Source organism: Maniola hyperantus, chromosome 3 (assembly GCF_902806685.2).
Source record: "Maniola hyperantus chromosome 3, iAphHyp1.2, whole genome shotgun sequence".
Taxonomy (NCBI): Eukaryota; Metazoa; Arthropoda; class Insecta; order Lepidoptera; family Nymphalidae; genus Maniola; species Maniola hyperantus.
Window position 1 is genome coordinate 15,049,215 of NC_048538.1, and position 18,773 is coordinate 15,067,987.

The 18,773-nt window shown below is 37.5% G+C and overlaps 1 protein-coding gene and 1 long non-coding RNA gene across 7 annotated transcripts in view; both read right to left on the reverse strand.

Moving 5' to 3' along the window:
• The window catches only part of LOC117996763 (uncharacterized), a 441,299-nt gene that overhangs the window by 62,507 nt on the left and 360,019 nt on the right, over nucleotides 1-18,773 (reverse strand). The window lies entirely within an intron of this gene.
• LOC138404717 (uncharacterized) lies at nucleotides 6,790-13,362 on the reverse strand. Its single transcript, XR_011238544.1, has 2 exons — nucleotides 12,941-13,362; nucleotides 6,790-7,739 (listed from the first exon to the last, which is right to left on the reverse strand). It is a non-coding gene; the product is annotated as an uncharacterized lncRNA (long non-coding RNA).

An 18,773-nucleotide genomic window follows, 5' to 3' on the forward strand; every position in this document is an offset into this window, starting at 1 on the left:
AGCCTCTTAAATCTACTTATGCTGAGTCGGCACCGGAAATTGACGTGACGGCTAAGTGTTTTACAGGCTGCGAAACTGGTTAAAGCTTGGGCAAACAGACCGCGTAACTGCAGCACCGAAGGACGTAATATGTATTACACGATTAGTAATTCAAGAAACTGTATGAATCATAACACAACATCAGAACGTAACAGGACGGCAGCATAAATCGACGTCACAACTCTTTCTCTAACTATTACCTACCGAATTGGAAAACTTCAAAATTTTGTGAAAAGGAAGAGTTTCTAGAAACGCATATGCAAGGAGACAATCAGACAAAACGTCAGGAAATTTCTGCGCTACAGCAACGTTGCGCAAAAGCAAGTTTCTTACCTCTGCACTCTGCAGTATAAACGCTTTCATACAGTACCTCGTGTAACAACTCTACAAAGCTAAACTAAATATTTACCTACCTTCAAGTGATCAACTTATAAAAATAGCCATGGGAGGCGTACTTAGGATTGCCCCCTCCCTTCTTTACTTAATGAGTTCCCATTGACTTTGATGGACCAAATAAAAGAATATGACAGAAAATAGTGGGTCGGTATAGTATGTATAGTATTTAGAATTATATAGGTATTAGTATTTAGAAATATGTAAATTTGGAGTAATTGTGTATGGTTCAGGTACTCCACCATATAAACCCACGTGGTTTAAGCTAGAGTCAACAATTGTAAGGTGTAAATTTTCTTTTGTAAAAAAAATATCTAATCTTATAACCTACGGAACCGCGATATAGACTTGCAGCCGCGCGTTCTGTTTGCCCAAGTCTTAAGTATTTTACAGGCTGCGAACCCGGTTATGGCTGAACGGCTGAACCGACTTGATAAATCGATAGACAATGAGATTTGAGTCTCGGCTGCCAAGTGCCAGGTGGGAAGATTGACTTTAATAGATTTACATCAACAATAAAAATATTCTTGTTATGTGTCGATGTGATTTCTGTAAATACCTTAAGTACGTACATACACAACACACATGCCGTCAAATAAAAATAACTTTGACCCGGCCTCGCTACGATCAAAATCTGAAAATCTTTTCCTTGGTGTGGATCTAGGTTATAGAGAACACTTGCGTGTATAAGTCGCGCAAATTGCTATTGCGCGGGACCGCCATTTTAGTGACGTCAGCACTAGACTGAAGTTTCGAGCTGATGGTATATTTTTATTACGGCTGACGTCAAAATAACGTTAATTCGATGTTAATGACACATGGTTCCAGCGCAATAGCAATTTGCGGGACTTATAAAGTCTCAATTTTGACCCAGCGGAATGAGGTTTAACTTGACTACCAACATTATATAAATGTGAAAGTCTGGTTTGATGGTTTATTGCTTTGTTAGTTTGTCTTTTATCTCTTGTTGTAAATAAAAAACATTCTATACAAAATCCATCAGTTTTTATTATCAAGTTGCACCTTGACTATGATCGGTAAGTGAAGGTGTAGTCATTTATTAGGAGTCAAACCCGGTACCTCCAACTTACAATACTACAGTGCTCACCACCGAGCTGATATCAATGTGACTCTTATAATTAAAATCCCCAGCGACCAATTAAACTTGACCTATTATCAACACGGGTGCCTTAGAAACCTCCACTGAGTGGAAAACGCTGAATAGCGTGGCGACGCTCAAAGGAGAGTGGCCACCTGCGTAATCGGACTTCCTGGCTTCGGGCGATAAGTCTTTAAGTTATTTTAGTTAAGCGTGTTGACTGTGCGGTCGCATAAAAGACTTCAAAGGTGTTTTGTGCGACATTTTTCAAAGGGATGATTTACTATCTCGCAACCTCGCACAATCGCAAACTAAAGAGGTGTAAATTCAGCAATTGGGTATTTGCCTGTATCAAAAATTAATTTTTTCTCAATAATTATTAAATAGAGGGTCTTCCAAAATACGTAAAATCCACGTCCTTTGTTAGTTTTAAGTATAATAACCATTTTAAATTATCGATTAAACTAAAAAAAGCACGTCAAATGATTGTTACGTCACCGAGACCACCGCAGCGAGGCATTGTACCCAAGATGCTGGCAGCATTACCCCTTTGGATGGCCAAACTAATTCTTTAACCAAGGCCTGCTCTCGGGTCCCCAGACTCGATAACCCTTTTTTAAACTTCTTCAATAAGAGCTCGAGTCCCCGGGCCCCACGGCCCCAAGGTCTCTACACCAAAAGGCACGAATATGAACCTCCCGTCGAGTTTTTCATATTTGCGCCTTTAATTACCTAGGTCTTTAAGAAAAATATTGTCCGGGGCCACAGGTACCACAGAACAGGGAATCAGTTTATTACTACACCTGGTTACCCCCATCTGGTCGCAATGCCCGCGATTAGTCGTAATCGCTGTACCAAGCTTTGTGTCCTGCACTTGGGATAATTTATTGTGCCACTATTATTGCTGATCGCAGTGTACCCACTGTAGACCGGGGGACTATTAGGTATAATAAGTATGTTTGGGTAGTCTAATAGTTATATTTTGTGGCTAGTAATTCCCACCTTTCCGGCAACGAGCAAAATCGTGCCGCACACCACGCAATATTTAAATGTTCTGTCCGGTACGATGTCGTGCAGAAAGAGAACACAATTCTAAAAAAATTGAGCCGGGACCAAAGGCCGAAGTCTTCTATAGAGATCTATAGAGCGCACTCTGACTTAGCTTAGACTGAAGACAGAGTTAAAACGAGACAGACAGTTATCTCACATAAATCTGTCTCGTTTTAACTCAATCTTTAGTCTGAGCAAAGTTAAAGTGCGCTCTATAGATCTCAGCCTTAAACCACTAGGCTATCACCGTTCTAATAAAATAAAAGTCTAAACTGCTTATATTATCTTTAGCATGCAAGTAAGTACTAAACTCAAAAAATACCCGCTTGAAATTCTACACATTGGTAAGTTACTCTACGCAGGTTTTCTCGCGATGTTATCTGTCACCGTTAAACCAAGGGATATTTACTCCAAAAAGTTAGAGGTGCGTTCACGGGATCAAATAGAAGGCCGAAGTTTTAACCACCAGACTATCACCGGTCTAATAAAGTAAAAGTCTAAACTGCTAATACCGTTAACTGTAGGTAAGTGTACCAAACTTAAAGAGCCGCTTAAAATTCTACACATTAGTAACAAGATTTGCGCCGCGCGTTGTCGCACGTACACCTTCGCTTAATATGTTTTATTACTGAATACAGAGTTATTTACGCGAATTAAAACAAAGACGCCATGTTTCCGCGAAAGTTCTCGAAGATTCTCATAATGAGAGCGACGTGTGATGGCGTGATTATATCCAAGCGCAGTCATTAGACAAGACAGTCTAAAGGCAATGAGATTTATTAAGTTTCTTCTTCTTGATCGTTACATTCATCATTATCATGATCAACCCATCGCCGGCTCACTACTGAGTACGGGTCCCCCCTCAGAATGAATAAGATTTGGCATAGTATACCACGCTGGTCAAGTGTGGATTGGTAGACTTCTCACACCTTTGAGAATTACATTAAGGAAAACTCTCAGGCATGCAGGTTTCCTCGCAATGTTTTCCTTCACCGTCAAAACGAGTGATATTTAATTGCTTAAAACACACATAGTACGAAAATGTCCGGGATCGAACCTCAGACCTCCCGAATAGGAGGCGAGGCATTGATGGGAGGCGGACGTTTAAACCACTAGGCTATCACAGCTTAATCCTCCTCCTTACATTAGGATGGTTTTATTTATTAATCTAAATAGACTACACAGGCAACCATTTTTATACACGCACTATTTCCACTGATCTTTGCTAGAATAAGATTTATTTAGTTAACACGCAAGTAGAGTATCTAAGTTGAGGAAATTCAGCTAAAACATCAAATTGAAGAGTGATAACCTGTTGTTATTAAATAAGCATTTATTTTCTAGTTGATTCAAAAAATACCAATAAAAATGTGGGATTTTCAGTTTTTTTTTTTTTTTTTTAGTTTGAATAAAGAAATGACAAAAGAATTTTATGAAAATAAAAACAAATTATTCTTTGATATTATTTCAAGTCTTACTTCTAATATGCACTGCTAGAGTATGGAATCCCGTTCCAACTTCCGTTTTCCCCACCAGCTTATAATATTGGTACCTTCAAAAGAAAACTTAATAGGCATGCACAAACCAGGCAGATGAGCCCCATCTTAGTCTCCATCATAACCTACTATTTGGTGTGATTGCAGCCAATTGCAAGCAATACAGTAAAAAGTAAAAATACTTTTTTAAATTATTTGCTCGAGACAAACTTTATATTGCCGAAATGAAACTTTCTCAGTAATATGTCTGAAGTTTGCGCTACCCAAACTAAATACGTACCCATCCAAGAAAATTCTCTCACATACATCGTCGGGTACAAATGAACCTTTTAAGGTAAAGATTGTTTGAAACATTTCATTGCACAGAGCGTTCAGTTCAAACCTTAAAGTACTAATATGCTGGCTCAACCTTGCTTTCAAATTCAAATTAATATGTTTTACTGCTACGTGAAGACTATCACCGGTTCGGAGAGAAAATTCTACGGGAAGAAACTGGCAAGAAACTCAGTTTTGCGCACTTTTTTAGTAACATTGTGGAGGTTCCCACGTCTATTTACTTTCCCACTGACAGAAAAGTAATGCATGGCAACAACACAATACTCTGTATCATATCAAAATTATTTCGTGATCAAAATCAAACTTTATTCATTTCATGTTTTATTTCTTATGCTACGTGTGAACTCTACTACTGGTTCGGAATATAGATTCTACTGAGAAAAGCCAGCAAGAAACTTAGCAGTTGCTGTTTTCAAATCGTAAACAGTTACAATAATATTACCAATGTAGCAAAAAAAATGTAGCAAATATAGCAATACACTACACAATCCTGCGGGAAACTGAAAAATCTCGGATGCTTCCACGCAATTTTGTTATTACTCTCTTATCATTTGATTAGTTTGCGCAGCAGAATCAGCTATTGCGCTATGGCCGGGCTTATTCTAAAGAACGACCGCGTCAGTCTATGCACAGAGCATTCAGTTCAAAGTGAAATTGAAGAATTCTATGAATATCCTCTCACGTGAAACGGCGCAATTTTGTTAAACACGCTTTGATGAAATGAATGAATTAATGACGTTTTAAGTTAAATTACTGGGCATATCCCTTTGTATGGAGGATCGTAGAATGTTGTTCACCATGAACTTGCAAATGTATGGTTTGAATTGCATTAAGAAATTAAGAGACCGTGTTTTTGTTAAAAATGGTTCATCCCTGGTTCATCGGGGTGTAGGCACTCGGTAGGCATGTAGGAGTGTAACATTAATAATTATGGGCCAAGATTCGATATATATAAATTTTATTTTATTTACAATTATTTAAAAAATATTTATTTTATTTTATTTACAATTATTATAAAATAATAAATTCATTAATTTTTAAAGAAATGTTGAATTATTATTAAATAGTCTAATTAACAAATTAACGAGTCTTTTGAAATGTCTAGTTTGTCTTCAATTTTTTAAATTGAAAACATTAGTAGTAAATTTTAGTTTGTCAAAATTTATTTATTTATTTAAATATCTTTATTACCTAATACTATGACAAAGAATAAAAAATACAAGATATACTTAAAAACAAAGGGCGACCTTAACACCGACCTTAACTTAGTAGTGATACAATCATTACAAAGGCAAATTTACAGAACTGAGTCACTAGTGTGACTATGTGGCTCTCGTAAGTCTACATAATATTATTCAAACACTTAAAACTAGATCTAAATACTATTCACTAATTTTTTATACGACTTATTGTGGACCATTTTACATACTATCATTTTCATCAGTAGAAAATCTTTTTTGAACACCTATCTCTAATCAAGTGTTACTGAAATGTAATACTTGTTTTAAAATACAGTGAAACTGCTTTGCAACTTCATATAACTTAAATAAGATCTGTGTCGTAGCCAACGCTACGTAACACAAATTGTATCACGTGTTCGTAGACTGTCTACGCTGTAGCAAGTGCTACGTGGCTACAACGTAGCCTTTTCTTTAAAAATTCCAAGGATCGTGAGGTTTTTCTACCATCAGGCGAAGTTAACGCTCCTTCAGCTTGAAGTGAGGGAACAAAAGCCCGCATTGCTATTGTAAGGAAGCCTTTGACCTCGATCTATTGTGTCGAAGCTAAAAGACTTTATTATAAGGCGATATCTTTTGAAGGATGCTCTTTTAAAAGTAACTAGCTCGGACCATGATTGGTAGTTTTTATTGTGCTTAAGAAATAACAATGTAGACGTAAATTGGGGAAAGAGGCTTTGGAATGGCACAAAGCGTTAAAAAGTCGCAGTGTTGTGTGATGTATCTTTAAGATTAGCCATTTTAGGGTTCCGTACCTCAAAAGGAAAAATGGAACACTTATAGGACCACTTTGTTGTCTGCCTGAGTGTCTGTCTGTCGGTCTGTCAAGAATCCTACAGGGTACTTCCCGTTGACTTAGAATCATGAAATTTGGCAGGTAGGTAGGTCTTATAGCAGACATAAGGGGCAAAATCTGAAAACCGTGAATGTAGGGGAACACAAAAATATTGTGGTCATGATCTAATAAATTAGTATTTTCAATTTACGAAGTAAGATAACTATATCAAGTGGGGTATCATATAAAAGGGCTTTACCTGTGCATTATAAAACAGATTTTTATTTATTTTTATGCATCATAGTTTTTGAATTAGTAATGTTTAGGCTCGCAGGAGGTGGATGGAAGAAAACTAGTCGGCGATAATATCCTTATAATAATTATATTCAAAGTTACATTTAAATGAAAAGACTAAAAACTAGTGCTTATCTCTAAGGATGAGAATATTCTAACTTAATATTACGATTCCCACATCGCGCGGGTTCTGGTATTACGCCGCGTCAGCTATACGGGTCGTATTCGTACGTGGGAATGGGAATGCATGTTGCGCTGGCTCACTATGTATCAGCCGCTGGCTTCGCCTGCGTAACACCTCCCCCATCAGATCGGCGCATATGGAACACCTTGGCTGTGAATTGCGCCGAAAGGTCATCGGATGAAGAACTCAGAATTTTGGTTATGTTTCTTAACTGCAAGGTCTTCGTGCGATGTATTTTCTGATAAACTGTAATGATCATATTCAGTCTGCAGGTTCCAATTAATATGGCGAATGGTAATGATTGTGTGATAAATAACTCCATGGTCCGTACTTGGAGGTAGAGTGATAGGCGTTTGAGATGAAACCTTTGCACTTGCATCATGTAGGTGATCCAGTTTTGTGGACTTAAATTATTCATAATGGATGGTCTTGAGTCAAAGGATTCTTCTTTAGGTAAAACTATAACTTGGATGGCTATGTCTTCTTCTATTCTGGGTAAGTGTAAATCTATAAGCTTCGTATATCGGCATATTATAATATAGATAACCTTTGCTGGTCTTCGGGCATTCAGCCTCTATGTACCTGTATTCGTTCAAGCAAGGAATGGATAATAAGTGACAAGGATATCATGATGCGTATGTGGTAATGGGAAATTAATACATAATATACTTAGGTTAAACTAACAGGAAATTTTTAAACTATGAAAAACAAAATGATATCATTTCTTACATAATACTAACCTAACACTATAATATCCTAACACTATAATATCCTAACTCTATCATGTTGGATCATTACCACTGGCTGCAGAAGTAGATTGATTATAAGGAGGATCCTGCAACAATTGGGCAGTGTTAGGAACTCTCTTTAGTCTTGACTTCGCGATTGGGCCTCGTTTTCTTCTAGTGTAGATGTGGATTGGGAGATTTGCCACAACTACATCCTGAGTATAGCGGGGAGCTGCCTTTTGACGAGAGGCAACAGGGTTTCTAACAAAAACTTGTTGTTCTGGGGAATAATTTGCTTCGGGCTCTCTAGTTCTATTACGACTATTAGTTAAATCTCTGCGTAGACTACTACAGGATTCGTGGATAAGGTTATATGTAATTTTCATTCTATTTTTATGATCCTGTATGTACTGCTGTAAGACATGTGTCGTGAGGTCTATGTCGAGTGGGTCGCGTGGGTCAAAATGTCCAGTTACTATTTCGATTGGTCTGCATTTTGTGAAACTATGAATACTGCTATTGTAGGCTAGAAGAGCATAAGGTATCAGGTTCCTTACTGATTCATCCTTTTGACTGATTCTAAAGATACGAAGGTGTTCTAAGAGTGTTAAGTGAAATCTTTCAACGATACCATTTTCGTTAGGAGTATGTGGTGCGACCTTATGATGCTGGATTTTATGAAGTTTGAAGAACTCAGATATAAGTTGATTGTTAAATTCCGGACCGTTGTCAGTAACTACAGTTAAAGGATTTCCATGATGCGTACTAAATTTAAGTAATGCTTGAACTACACTGACTGCCGTGCTGTCTCCTAAGAAATATGCTTGAGCATATTTGGAGAAAGAGTCGACTATTGTCAGAAACTTACAGCTTTCTACACTTAAGAGGTCTAAGTGCACAAGCTCAAAAGGTTTACTGGGTGGTGGAACTACTTGAAATTGCTGTCGGATTGGATTACGGTCATACTTAGCCTGTCCGCATACTGCACAGTCGTTAATAAATTTTGAAATATGCTCTCGCATTTTAGGCCAGTAAAATTTTCGAGATAAAGCAAGAAAGCATTCATTGATACCGCGGTGGTTTGTCTTGCCATCATGGTACTTATCTATAATTTGTTGCTGCCTTAAATATTCTCGAACATTTTCTACTTCTGTTTTAACTAAATTGAGTATCATTGACGAATTTTTAAAGGTTTTCTGTATTATTGGAATTATCTTATACATAGCCAATGGTGGATTGATTAATAAACCAGTTTTAATTTTAGGTTGAACAAATTCTTTAATAGCATTGATGACATCTTCTTCTAAATTAGACTCAGATAATTGAACAGTCGTACGCTTATGGTTTTCATAGGGGTTTGTAGTGACTGGTTTAGTTTTAATATCACCTACAACGTTAAAAACGATTTGCCTAGTAAATTTATTCAACGGATGTTCTGAAATCGGGATTTCCAAGATGGGGCTTTCGTCATCAGTATGGACAGTTGCTGTTCTAGAACCATCTTCAGGCTCCGGAGCTGAGAGAGTTCCAGAGTCATCTAAAGAGGGAGCTCCGTCCGATAGATTCACAGCAATCGAACTTAGCTCTTCCACATGAACTTCAATGCGCGATAACGCGTCCGCGTTGGTATTAGACTTTCCTTGCTTATACATCACCGTAAAATCGAACTCGCTGAGTTTTAAACGCCATCTTGTAAGTCTCGAATTAGGTTCCTTAAGACTCATTACCCACTGCAGGGGCTTATGATCTGTAATAATTTTAAATTTACGTCCAAAAAGGTAAGGCCTGAAATACTTGGTGGCCCAGACGATTGCTAAGAGTTCTTTTTCTATCGTACTATAGTTCAATTCGCTAGAATTAAGAGTTCTAGATGCATATGCGATCGGTTTATCAGACCCTACTGGGCCCTGTGATAAAACGGCACCTACTGCGACATTAGAAGCATCAGTTGTTAGCAAAAATTCTTTAGTAAAATCCGGATACTGTAAAATGGGATCATTGGTAAGCAGTTGCTTACAGTGCTCGAAACACCTTATGTATTCATCATCGATTATTATTTTAGAATTTTTCTTCAGGCATTGAGTAAGGGGCTTTGTTAGACGTGCAAAATCAGGGATGAATTTTCTGTAATATCCTAGCAATCCGAGAAAACGTTTGATCTGTGTCGTAGTCTTTGGTAATGGGTATTTACTTATGGCTGCTATTTTATTGGGGTTTGGTTTTACACCATCTTTAGAAATTATGTGACCTAAAAATTCGGTTTCCAGCTTCAAGAATTCAGACTTATCCATCTGTATCTTGAAGTTTGACTCACGCAATCTCTGAAATATCTTTTCCAAATTAACTATGTGCTCTTGAAGACTTGTGCTAAAGCAAATTATGTCATCAAGATATACTAGACAAACTTTGTTCTGTAGATCTTTGAGAACATTATCCATGACTCGCTGAAAAGTCGATGGAGCATTTTTCAACCCCATGGGCATCCTTAAAAACTCATAGTGCCCATTCTCTACATTAAATGCAGTCTTGTGAATATCAGCGGGGTCCATTTCAACCTGGTAAAAGCCACTAGCTAAATCTAGGGTAGTGAAGTAATGACACTTCCCTAATTTGTCTAGAACATCGGTGATGTTGGGAATAGGGTACTTATCATCAATCGTTTTCTCGTTTACTTTTCTGAAGTCCACGACAAGACGCCATTTACGACGACCAGAAGCATCTGCCTTTTTGGGAACCACCCAAATAGGAGAGCTCCAGGCGGAGTCAGAAGGTCTTATAATATTTTGTTCAAGCATTTTACTGATCTGATCTCTGATTTCTTGTCGGTGGACATAAGGATATCTGTAACTTTTTGTATGTACAGGAATTTCATCGCTGGTCTTAATTTTATGTTTGATCTTATTATTGAACGTTAAAGGTTCACCTTCAAGATAGAACACGTCGGCATACTTTGCACACAGTGCTTTCAAATTAGCTGCTTCTTCTGGATTTAAATGTCCAGTGCGAAGACGAGAAAAAACTTCTTTAGCACGATTCGAAGAAACATTGGTTTGCTCACATTCAAAATTATAAAGTTCTGCTGATATGGGTTTGTCTATGGAAAAAACTATATCATTCGGGGAATCATTAGTAATTTCAACATATCCTTTCTTATTTTTAACGCGTGTTATACAATCGGAAATAATACAGCTGCATATAGTTTGAGATGGAATCAAGACATCACCGTCCTGCGAATTAATAGGCAATGCAAAAAGCTTTGAAGAATGAGCAGGAATAATTTCTTCGAACAAATTAACGTTACGCGAATCATACATTTTTATTGGAATCTCAGCGTTACGCGTTACTAATTTTCTGTCTTTAAGATTAATAGTGGACTCCAATTTTTCAAGTAAATCTAGGCCTAAAAGACCGTCAAAGTATTCGTGAAAATTATATACGTAAAAAGTAATATCACCATCTTCGTTAAATTCGGAAAACCAAGGTAATGTAATGGAATAGTCATTTTTAGTTGTTGCGTGCACGTTGGTTACTTCAAAGGGTTCATAGTTAAGTGGCATATTACTAAAATACATTTGTACTGCTTTAGGACTGATAAAAGATTGATTTGCCCCGGTATCGATAAGAAATCTGAGAGGTGGATTACTAATCTGTACATAACCAAGTTGCCGCTGGACATAAAAATTTACATCTATCCTGGTTTTTCGGATTCGCTGACTATCTGAAAATTTTCTTTCTTAGAACTGACTTCCTGTTTCTGATCAACTTCTTCTGTTATTGGACATGGTTCAACGTTCGAGGAGCTTTCCTCATAGTAATTATAGCATTCATCCGTAAATTGTTCGTAATTGTCATAGTCATAATCGTAGTCATAGTCATAATCATAATCATAGTCATAGTTAAGTTCATTAAAATTGACGTCGCGTGATTTCATATAGTTAGTTGGTGGTGGATTACCAAATTTACGCCAATCATGTCCCGATGGTGGTAAATGTCTAGGGGTGAAATGACTCACACCGCTCATGGGACGTGGGAAATTAGAATTGTTAGGCGATTGGTGTCGATTTGGAAATTTGAAAACGTTGCTCTTCGGGTTATAATTCGGTGGAGGAGCGCGAAACATTAATTGGGTACGACTAGGACCACGCGGATGCATTTGAGGGTTAGGTTTCCAACCAGGTCTAAAATGCATAGGTTGCTGACTCTGAGGTGGTCTAAAATGTATAGGCTGCTGCCAAGATGGCCCAGGCATAGCGAAACCTTGTGACCTTGAAGGACCTGTGTAATTTGATACGGAAAATTTATGTCCAGAATTTTTCTGAGAAAACCCGCCTTCATTTCGTTGTTGTATATATAGGGTGTTAAGTTCCTCTTGTACAAATTCGAGGGCTTTTTCCATTGACACTGGCCGCATGCACCGTATCCTTGAGCCTAGCGGGTCTTTTAGACCACGTAAATAACACTGCAGGGTTAACTTTTGGTAAAGTTGCCGTTTAGCCTCTATTGTGGTAGGTACGGATTCATGTAGGGAAATGTAGGTCATAATTGTGCTAAACAGGTTTTGGCACTTTTCGTAAAATTCTTGTGGGGTGCTAGAGCCTTGTGTCTGTAGAGACAAATCATTGTATAAAGCGGTCTCATCGCGATGGTCTGCGAAATTATTAATAAGGGCATTTCGTATGCCATTCCAACTATCTGGGATACCGTTTGCATTAATTAACCTAGCCGCGGAACCTGTCACTTTATTTAATATTCCACTAATTAATGCCGAATTTTGTAACTCATGTCCCGGACTAATGTCAAAATGGGCAATCACTAATTGGTCACACAAATTTATAAACCGTGTTAACACATGAGGATTTCCGTCAAATTCGGGTAAAAATCTAATAGATTTATAGATAGTATCTAAATCGTTTGATGCCATGTCTACTAAGTTCCTAGATTCGTCTACGGCTCTTGACCTATTAACCGAACCTACGAAACTACGTCCTGACCTTGGATGAAAAATCTTGACGAATAAAAATTAAACTAACACACACAAAAAGACACTCAAAAAAAACTTTTATTACAAAAAAGCACTCAATAAAAAAATTAATTCCCTAAAGTTCACGTAAAATTATATTAAATAGGTCTATAGATTTTGTATAAACCTAGATTATAAAATTTTAGGAATAAGGACGATATATAAATGAGGATTCAATAAACGTACGATTTAAAAAAATCTATTAAAAAAAAATTAAACACAATACCTCTTTTTCTTGTTAGTCGGAAAAGGATAGGTAAAAGGAACTTGAACGATTTAAGTACTTACCGCATCGCCGATCTATTTCTTTCCACGAATCGAAGTTTAGATTCTCCACTACACTGCGGCCTCCGAATGGTAGGTTCTCAGGATAAGTTGTTCTCCGTCACAGTTGTCCGATACAGCTACAGGTACAGCTTATCCTACCCCGTCACTGCGCCAGTAATGTTTAGGCTCGCAGGAGGTGGATGGAAGAAAACTAGTCGGCGATAATATCCTTATAATAATTATATTCAAAGTTACATTTAAATGAAAAGACTAAAAACTAGTGCTTATCTCTAAGGATGAGAATATTCTAACTTAATATTACGATTCCCACATCGCGCGGGTTCTGGTATTACGCCGCGTCAGCTATACGGGTCGTATTCGTACGTGGGAATGGGAATGCATGTTGCGCTGGCTCACTATGTATCAGCCGCTGGCTTCGCCTGCGTAACAAATTATTGTTCAAAATGTTGAAAAAATACGACTGTAGTACGAAACCCGCCTCGGTGCGCGTGCCTGACTCGCACTTGGCCGGTTTTTTGTGAATGTGAAGACTTCGGCTTTGACTAGTTAACATCCCAACAGTGAAAGAAGCCGTCAAGCGATTTAGTAGATTCCAAGGTTCGAATCCTGAAGGTTCTGTAATTTTTGTATTTAAAAATTATTTAGAAATTTTATTATGATAATATAGTAAAAGTGTAGAGAAAACAATATCATACAATCAAAAATAAATGGGTAGGTAAATATATAATATGTCAATATGCAAAATTTCCATGTTGCATGCATGTGCAATATTGATAGAGAACGCATCTATAGTATATCTCAACGTAAGTTGAGACGTTTGATTATTTGGTTTGGCACGTGATAAATGGCATCTTCGAAGATGTTCAGTAAAGGGGGGAGGAGGGGGGGGGGTACAATTTGCATAAACGACACTTAATGGCCCGCCGCGGTGCATTTACTACAAGGTAATTCAATCCTGTAGAACGATGAGCGATGGGGTTATAATTACTTGTGTCTTGGAGATTAAGGACTGCTTAATTGATTTCCAGTTTCTGTAACAGTAACAACTGAAAGGGTGAGATCTATAGAGCTCACTCTGAGTTTGTTTAGACAGAGTTATATCTCTCACATAAATCTGTCTAAGTCAGAGTGCGCTTTATAGATTTCACCCAAAGAGTCCTTTCTCTCTGCATCGTGTTCCTCATTGCTGAGGGTCGTTACTCCTTTCCATTAATCACATAATGGTAGGAGTTTTCTTCTGATTATTTTGGGTCGACGTTGCTGTTAAACTTTTGTAAAGTCTGATCAGGAAAAAATACCTTGCCATATTGCGGAAAACCCGTGGAAATAATTTATACAGAACGATATACTTAGTGACCATAGGATCATATACTAGTGGCGCACCCAGAGCAAGTCAGGCTTTAATTGTTAAATTGCAACAAACTAATATGAGTTACCACAACAATGCCACTTAACTTAGACTTAAGAGTCAGTCTCTCTCTAGATTTTGTTCTTTTTTATGTCACTGTTTTGGTTTAGTTTGTTCTTTTTTATGTCACTGTTTTGGTTTAGTTTGCGCGGTGTGTTTTTATTAATCAATATAAATTATGGCGCAAACTGAAAACCAGCGCCGAGCATTGTGAGCAGTGCTCGGCTATGCGGAGTTTGCGACCTTTTGTTTATTGTTAGTTTTTAGTTTAGATAAGTATATTAGATATAACATTGTACATACTAGTTACTAGCAATAATGAAAATAATAAATCATATTTATTATTATTATTTTCGCAAGAAGAAAATAAAATGCCTGGATTCTATTGGTAGCTTTCTTCTTAAATTACTTCTCATCTGATTTAAACATGATTGCTTACATCTTTATCGCTATAAAGCAGTAAGATAATCAAAACATCATTTAGAAAGCTCAAAGAAGAGAAACAGTAATTTTTTCATCCGCTAAATCATCCGGCAATAAATCCTTGCCAATCATGCTGAGACATCAGTTTCCATCTGCCTCCCCCTCTACTCCTGCGACTGAGATAATATATCATTGCCTTCAATAACCTGCGAACATCCCGTACGTGGATCTACCTACGGAGACGAGTTAGGTGGATATGATTTTTTTTTCATTAGTTGGCTTACCCTTGATAATAATTTCATTTGATTGAACCTAGATTAAAAAGCTGTGATAGCCTAGTGGTTAGGACGTTCGCCTTCTAATCTAACTTTTCGGAGTTATGTGCGTTTTAAGTAATTAAAATATCACTTGCTTTAACGGTGAAGGAAAACATTGTGATTAAACCTGCAATCTGCATGCCTGAGAGTTCTCCATAATGTTCTCAAAGGTGTGTGAAGTCTACCGATCCGCAGATGGCCAGCGTGGTAGACTATGGTCAAAACCCTTCTCTCTGAGAGGTGACCCGGGCTGTGTAGTGAGCTGGCGATGGTTTGATATGATGATGATACAAGAATTTGCAGAAGTTATATGCCGTGTATACTTTGCCTTATATAGAGCAGAGATATATTTGAAAAGAGCAACCGCCGAGTTTATCGCAGGTAACCAGTGGTAGATTCATTTGAAAATTCAAAAGCACTTGAAATTTTATATAAATACAGCATTTTTGTTTTTTATTTCTATGTGTCTCCCTACTAAATCTATTTTCTCTAACACCTGATCCTTGTTTAGTATATCCTTGTTGTAACAAATATACGCGCGTTGTGGGATCTCGTAAACTTGTAGAAAGCGTCTCGCATCAGGTGAGTCGTTTATTTCCTTCATATATTGTACTAGTACCTATGTATATATAGCAGTGACGTTGTTTTTGTGCGAAACTATGCAGCTAGACGTCAAGGTAAGATAAGAAGTAAAAAAACCGGCGAAGTGCGAGTCAGGCTCGCACACCGAGGGTTCCGTACTATAGTCGTATTTTTTCGTCATTTTGCACGATAATTCAAAAACTATGATGCATAAAAATAAATAAAAATCTGTTTTAGAATGCACAGGTGATATGATACCCCATTTGATATAGTTATCTCACTTCGAAAATTGAAAATACTATTTATTCACAGTTTTTAGATTTTCCCTTTATGTCTGCTATAAGACCTACCTACCTGCCAAATTTCATGATTCTAGGTCAACGGGAAGTACCCTGTAGGTTTCTTGACAGATCGACAGACAGACAGACAACAAACTAATCCTATAAGGGTTCCGTTTTTCCTTTTGAGGTACGGAACTCTAAAAATCATCTACAGGACCTCGATTAAATTAAAAATTCTTCATGAGAATCGACGTTAATCTGTTAGTGTTATTTCCTTTAGAACCAATGCTCAAAAAATATCGAAATTCCGCAATATGTATACGCAATATGTAAACGCAAACGTACGCACGTGACGTCCATAAGTCCATAATCCAAATCTAAATATATAAAACGAAACGATGACTGACTGATCTATCAACGCAAAACTCAAACTGCTGGACAGATCGGGCTGAAATTTGGCATGCAGATATAGCTCTTATGACGTAGGCATCCGCTAAGAAAGGATTTTTGAAAATTCCACCCTTAAAGGGGTTTGAAATTTGTGTAGATCATGCGGACGAAGTGGCGGGCATAGCCAGTACTTATATGAAATGAAAGGCTGACTGACTGATCTCTCAACGCAAACTACTAGACGAATCGGGCTAAAATTTGGCATGCAGATAGCTATTATGACGTAGGCATCTGCTAAGAAAGGTTTTTTGAAAATTCAACCCGTAAGGGGGTAAAATAGTCGTTTGAAATTTGTATAGTCCACGCGTACGAAGTCGCGAACACAAGCCAGTACACAATATTTTTACTGACACGTAAACGCAAACGTTCGAACGTGACGAGTTAGCTTATTTTAATCAAAGTACAAAAAAACACGTCCATAAGTCCATAATCCACCAATAAAAATGAAAACAAAGGAGCTTCTGCAGGCCGTAAATAATACGCCGGGATGGCGTGCCGAAGCCTCTTAACCGACTGTAATTCAGAGGGATGCAATATCCCAAACGAGTTTTATGAGTTAATCACAACGTTTGAAGTTTGACGAATGGGGGCATATTTATTGGTTCCATCACGATACTAGGCGTGCCTTCCTTTGATTTTGCAGGTTGGAAAGTTCTTTTATGTTAACCGTCTAGATAATGTCCGCGACTTCGTCCGCATGGATGTAAGTTTTTTATTAACGCGGGAACTCTTTAACTACTTACTTATTAAGTACGTACGTATTACGTACTTATTAAGTATAAGTTATCTCCATTCCAAATTTCAGCCAAATCGGTTCAGTCATTATTATTAGATACAGACTATTGTATTGTTAGACTCGCGTAGCATCCTTTTGGGAAAGACTTCGGAGCTCTAACAATACAATACTCAAGGTCGTTTGTGAAGGGATGCCCAGCCCTATTTTTAGTTATTGGCTATCTGTACACCATGATAACAACAGAAAGTAATACCTGTGACCTGTGACATCTGAAATGAGTTTTTTAACCATTTCAGTTAGTCGTAAGTTATCTTAATGTATTATGTGTATGCTTTATAATTGGCACCGATTCTAAGCACAACCTAATTTTAGAGTATTCGCACCCTCTTCTTACTATTGTAATATGAAAAGGACAGAAGCAGTTTGACATTTCTAAATTTAATTTTTAGATGGTAAAACCCGTGATTTTAGCACGCACTCGCGAACCTACTGTTTAAATTTGAATTGTGCACTAAAATTTAGAGTCTTTAAATGTGAAAGTCATGTTCCGTTCCTTTTTTAGCATTAGTAAAAAGAAAAGGATGCAGATACTCTAAATTTAGTTTAGAGAGAGACTAGAGAATCGGGGCCTAAATATTTTAATTTATTGTAATTTTTCTTAATGTGCATATGGGGTTTTTTATGCCTGAAAATAAAAAGAAAACTATTATTATATTATTATTATTATGGTGTGATCTAAAAAACAAAATACACAACCATCCAAACTTTCACATTTAGTGTTGTGGTTAAAACTTTAGCCATTTTGCCTTGTCTTCTGGGAGTCCGGAATTCATAGTCTTTTCAAAAGTGTGTGAAGTCTGCCAATCCACACTTGACTAAACCAAAAAATTACCTATACCGACATATCTGTTGTTTTTACAGCTAACTTTATTCATACTTAATATAAAATCTTTGGAACACTTCATATTATATCTTATCGATCGAATCTTGGTACTTACATAAAATAAATCTGTTCATACCTATAAAACCTTGGAAGGTTTTATGTAGGTCCCTGTATAACCCTAAAAAGGGGCAGTTTAAGACAAAATGACTTACTTATTCGTCATAAAATTCAATATGACACCGAACGTCGCGTTTCAGTTTACGATCACATCGATCGTTAGGAATATCGTGACGGGTGGCGACTGCAGGCGAAGGAGGAATAAAACGTGTAAAGGAACGCAACGCATTGTGTGGAATCGTAAAGAATTTACATAAATGTCGGTGTTCCCTCTAGCGTTCTGTGAAAATAGGGTGAAGAAAGAATGAAGAAGGAAGCGATTTGAATTCGGTGATGTTCCATATTCGATTCCTTGACAGTCTTTTTGCATGAAAATTCGTCACTATAAAGGTATGATTCTGAACCACGCTGCACGCAGCAGTGCTGTCGCGGCACTACTGGTCCCCATACAATCTCTATAAGCTTATATGAGATTACATTCCGAGCTAGACAGCAATGTCGCGGCAGTAATGTAGCAGAACATTACTGCCTAGCTCGGAATGTAATCTCATATAAGCTTATAGAAATTGTATGGGGACCAGTAGCGCCGCGACAGCACTGTTGCGGCAGCACTGCTGCGTGCAGCGTGGTTCGGAA